Source organism: Lathyrus oleraceus, chromosome 5 (genome assembly GCF_024323335.1).
Source record: "Lathyrus oleraceus cultivar Zhongwan6 chromosome 5, CAAS_Psat_ZW6_1.0, whole genome shotgun sequence".
NCBI classification, from domain to species: domain Eukaryota; kingdom Viridiplantae; phylum Streptophyta; class Magnoliopsida; order Fabales; family Fabaceae; genus Lathyrus; species Lathyrus oleraceus.
The window spans coordinates 302378088-302384087 of record NC_066583.1 but is presented as its reverse complement, the minus strand read 5'-3'; positions in this window follow the sequence as shown (position 1 = coordinate 302384087).

Below are 6000 nucleotides of genomic sequence, written 5' to 3'. Positions count from 1 at the left end.
GTCTGAATATTTTCCACATTATTCATTAATTTTGCACACATTCTTGAATTTTGATCTACTAAAAATTATTAAATTAAAAATTAATATGCAAATTATATATCACGAGACTCATTTTTCGCGAGGAATTCAAATATGCGATTGAATTTTGCAAATGAGCCATGAATTTTGAAGAATCGTGCGAAAAATTGAAAAACAAAGTATGTAAAGAATCGATTGATTCGCATTCGTTATAATTATTCTTGTTGGTTCTAAGTGTTGGCATCAATTTTGGTAAAACCTAGAGCGATCACAAGTTGTCACATGTCATGTCTTAACATAAGATATCTTGTACCTGCTGGATGTTTAAAATGTGATTATGCAGGATTTTTCCAGGATGTCAGACCCGATGTCATGACATCTGTATACAGAACATTCAGTCTGAATGTTATGTATTATGTGATTGCGTTTTTAATGCAAATCTATGTATGATTGAAGATATGATTAAACACGCTATCAATCAGTAATTACAACGAGATTAACTTATTTTCCAAAGAGATCTAATCAACTGTCATGAGAAGATTTGAATGGAAAATAGTTTTAGGGTTTTATGATGTCCAAGCCCAGCAAATTGCTTCTATAAAAAGGACATGGAAAACCTGATTTGAAACACAAGAAATAAGGAACGAAATATTGAGAGAGAATAAGGGTTTTAGTCTTGTGTGGTCGTGTGAATTGTAAGCCATTCAATTCATCCATAAATGATTGAATTGGTTTGATTTTTGAGTTGTAATTTGTCACTCAAAGCTTTTAAGCATGAGTGTGTGTCTACTTGATTGAAGTTGTTAAGTAAGATCAAGTGTGTGTCTTTGAAGAGTGTCTTCTTTTCATTGTAATTCTTGTTTAGTATCACTGGTGTGATTGAGGGGGAGTGAGTGGGATCTCATATCTAAGAATTCTTAGGTAGAAGTCACACGGGTAGAGATTAGGTGAAAAAGACTGTAACTTGTGTTGTTTACTGAGAGTCTTTGAACTGATTCTATTTTAGTTGATTTCCTTCCTAGCTTGGTAGCCCCCAGACGTAGGTGAGTTTGCACCGAACTGGGTTAACAATTGCTTGTGTATCTTGCATTATTGTTCTTTATCTTTTATCCTGTTTGTATTGTTCAGATATTAGTGTCATGATATTGTCTTCGACATCTCATATCTGATACCAGAATTTCAATTGGTATCAGAGCAGGCATCCTGCTCTGGTTCTGGGTGAGATCTAGGGACGATACTTTCTGGTACTATGGAGAGAGATGGAGGATCTGTTCACAGGCCACCTATTTTGGATGGATCCAACTACGACTACTGGAAACCTCGAATGGTAGCCTTCCTAAAATCTCTGGATAATAAGTCTTGGAAGGCCGTGTTAACAGGCTAGGAACATCCAGTAGTTACTAAGGAAGGAGAAGCTACAACTGATAAGAAGCCTGAAGAACAATGCTCCAAGGAGGAGGATGATCTAGCCCTTGGAAATTCTAAAGCATTGAATGCTATATTCAATGGAGTAGACAAGAATATATTCAGATTGGTAAACAACTATGAGGTGGCTAAAGATGCTTGGGACATTCTCAAGACCACTCATGAAGGCACCTCTAGAGTAAAGATGTCTAGATTGCAGCTGCTCACTACCAAGTTTGAAAATTTAAGGATGAAAGAAGATGAAAATATTCATGAATTTCATATGAATATCCTTGCCCTGGGAGAGAAGATGTCAGATGAAAAATTAGTAAGGAAAATACTCAGGTCACTCCCTAAGAGATTTGCTATGAAGGTGACAGCCATAGAAGAGTCTCAAGACATCTCCAATATGAGAGTTGATGAGATAATTGGATCCCTCCAAACATTTGAGATGGGAATGTGTGATGGATCTGAAAAGAAAGCCAAAAGCATAGCCTTCATGTCAAACACTGAGGAGGAAGAGGAGGAAGGTGGTCAAGATATTGATGAAGATCTGGAAAATGATGTAGCAATGCTGGGAAGACAGTTCAACAGACTTATGAAAAAGATGGATGTAAGATCTAAGGCTAATGTCAAGAACATCGCATCTGACATCAGTAAATCCAACAATATTGGAAGAAGAACAAGGTCAGATGAAAATCCCAAAGAAGGAAAAGGAGTTCAGTGCCATGAATGTGGTGGTTATGGACACATTAGAACTGAATGTGGGACCTACCTCAAGAAACAGAAGAGGAGTCTTGTTGCCACTTGGTCTGATGAAAGTGAAACAGAAGAGTCTGCAAATCTTGTGACTGCCTTAACTGGAAGATGGGGTTCTGATGAAGATTCAAGTGATTATGAAGTAACCTTTGAAGAGTTGGCCACTACCTACAGAGAGTTGTGTCACAGAAGTGCAGAAGTGTGTAGACAAGTTGAAAGCTAGAAGAAAGTGATAGCACAACTGGAGAATGAGAAGGCAGAACATGTGGAAACCATCTCCAAGTTAAAGACTGAAGCTGTATTCTTGAATTCTAAACTGGATGAGATGACCAAGTATGTAAGAATGCTAAAAAATGGATCTGACACCTTAGACAATATTCTCCAGACTGGACAAATAACAGGAGATAAGTCTGGCATTGGGTTCAATGAATCTAAGCCTGAGTGCAGCCACTCTGGTAGCAAACCAAAGTCCAAACCTAAGTGCAGTCACACTGGGAGAAAACCAGAGATGTCACATCATATGTCATAACACCATAAAGGAAGACAGCAGAAAGGGAAACATCAAAGATGGAGATGCCATTACTGTGGAAAATTTGGCCACATAAAACCATTCTGCTATAAGTTGTATGGCTATCCTAGTCCTGCTCATCATCAACCTAGACCCAAACATCACAGACCTGTCAACAAAAAGCAATGGGTTCCTAGGACTGATGTTACAAGTCTGATAGCTCACACTTCCTTCAGAGTTTCAGCCAAAGAAGATTGGTATTTTGACAGTGGGTGCTCCCCAGACACATGACTGGAAACAAAAACCTGCTAACTGGCCTTCATCCTCATGCCACCAGCTATGTAACCTTTGGTGATGGAGCAAAGGGTGAAATCAAAGTGATTGGTAAGCTTGACTGCCCTGGAGTTCCTGACCTTGACAATGTCCTACTTGTTAAGGGATTGACTGCAAATTTAATAAGCATCAGTCAACTGTGTGACCAAGGCCTAACTGTAAACTTCACCAAAACTGAATGTCTGATTACTAACAAAGAAAATGAAGTGATCATGAAAGGAGTCAGGTCTAAAGACAATTGCTACATGTGGAGTTCTCAAGAAACTGGTTATTCTTCAATGTGTACTTTAGCCAAAGAAGAAGAAGTGAAGATATGGCATCAAAGGTTGGGCCATCTGCATCTCAAAGGTATGAAGAGGATTATATCTGTTGAAGCTGTTAGAGGAATTCCCAACTTGAAGATTGATGAAGGAAAAGTCTGTGGGGAATGTCAGATTGGAAAACAGACAAGGATGTCACACCAGAAGCTCAGACATGACACCACTTCCAAAGTTTTGGAACTCCGCCATATGGATTTGATGGGACCCATGCAGGTGGAAAGCCTTGGTGGGAAGAAGTATGCGTATGTAGTGGTGGATGACTTCTCCAGATACACCTGGATCAATTTTATAAGAGAAAAATCTAAGGTGTTTGAAGTCTTCAAAGATCTTTGTCTCAAACTTCAAAGAGAAAAGGAAAGTCAAGTTATCAAAATTAGAAGTGATCATGGGAAGGAATTTGAGAACAACAAATTTGCTGAATTCTATTCTTCAGAAGGAATTCATCATGAGTTCTCATCTCCCATTACTCCTCAGCAAAATGGTGTGGTGGAAAGGAAAAATAGAACCCTTCAAGAATCAGCCAGAGCTATGATTCATGCTAAGAAATTGCCCTACCACTTCTGGGCTGAAGCTATGAACACAACCTGCTATGTTCACAACAAAGTGACCTTAAAGAAAGGGACTCCTACAACCCTATATGAAGTCTGGAAAGGGAGAAGACCTACAGTCAAATACTTTCATGTGTTTGGTAGCAAATGTTATATCTTAACTGATCGTGAACAAAGAAGGAAGATGGATCCCAAAAGTGATGAAGGAATTTTCTTGGGATACTCAACAAATAGCAGAGCATATAGAGTCTTCAATTCCAGAACAAAAGTAATGATGGAGTCTATCAATGTTGTGGTTGATGACCAACAGACTGATGTCACAGACGATGTTGAGACATCTGTGAATGATCCCCCAGCTGATTTCTTAGACAAAAATAAGGAGAGTGAACCTCCTCAAGTTGAACCTGAAGATGATAAAATCAACAAGGGACCCTCCATCAGAATTCAGAAGGATCATCCAAAAGATCTTATTATAGGAGATCCAAATAAAGGAGTCATAACTAGATCAAGGGAAGTGATCTCACATGGCTGCTTTGTGTCCAAGATTAAGCCTAGGAATGTCAAGGAAGCATTAGCTGATGAGTTCTGGATCAATGCCATGCAGGAGGAGTTAGGTCAATTCAAGAGGAATGAAGTATGGGAATTGGTTCCTAGACCTGAAGGAATAAATGTCATAGGTACAAAGTGGGTGTATAAGAATAAATCTGATGAACAAGGGGTGGTTACTAAAAACAAAGCAAGATTAGTAGCACAAGGATATACTCAAGTTGAAGGAGTGGATTTTGATGAAATATTTGCTCCTGTAGCTCGTCTTGAGTCCATTAGACTATTGCTTGGAGTGGCATGTATTCTGAAATTCAAACTGTACCAAATGGATGTAAAAAGTGCCTTCTTGAATGGCTACTTAAATAAGGAAGTATATGTTGAACAGCCTAAAGGATTCACAGATCCAAATCTTCCAAAGCATGTGTTCAGATTGAAGAAAGCCCTCTATGGTTTGAAGCAAGCTCCTAGGGCTTGGTATGAGAGACTCACTGTGTTCCTCACTAACAATGGATACAGGAAAGGAGGTATTGACAAGACCTTATTTGTGAAGAATGAAGGAGGAAAACTCATGGTGGCACAAATATATGTAGATGACATTGTATTTGGTGGGATGTCAGATCAGATGGTCAAACATTTCGTTAGACAAATGCAGTATGAGTTTGAGATGAGCCTTGTTGGAGAGCTGACCTACTTTCTTGGGCTACAAGTCAAGCAGATGGAAGATTCTATCTTTCTATATCAAAGCAAATATGCCAAGAACATTGTTAAGAAGTTTGGCATGGAGAATGCAAGTCATAAAAGGACACCTGCTCCTACACATTTGAAAGTCTCCAAAGATGAAAATGGTGTTAGTGTAGATCAAAGTCTATACATAAGCATGATAGGAAGTCTGTTATATCTCACAGCAAGCAGACCTGACATTGCATTTGCTGTAGGTGTTTGTGCTAGATATCAAGCTGAACCAAAAGTCAGTCACATAAACCAAGTGAAGAGAATACTGAAATATGTCAATGGCACCAGTGACTATGGGATGTTATATACTCATGGATCTGGATCTATGCTGACTGGTTACTGTGATGCTGACTGGGTTGAAAGTGTTGATGATAGGAAAAGCACATCAGGAGGATGTTTCTTCTTGGGGAACAATTTGATATCATGGTTTAGCAAGAAACAAAATTGTGTGTCCCTATCCACTGCTGAAGCTGAATATATAGCAGCTGGGAGTAGTTGTTCTCAACTGGTTTGGATGAAACAAATGTTGACTGAATACAATGCCACACAAGATGTCATGACATTATACTGTGACAACCTGAGTGCTATAAATATTTCCAAAAATCCTATTCAGCACAACAGGACAAAGCACATTGATATTCGTCATCACTTCATTAGAGAACTTGTGGAAGAGAAAATCATAGCATTGGAGCATGCTACTACTGAAATGCAATTAGCTCACATATTTACAAAGGCTTTGGATGCTAATCAGTTTGAATGTTTAAGAGGGAAATTGGGGATTTGTATTCATGAGAATTATAGCAATTAAAGTGGAGTGAAAAAGGTAATAAAT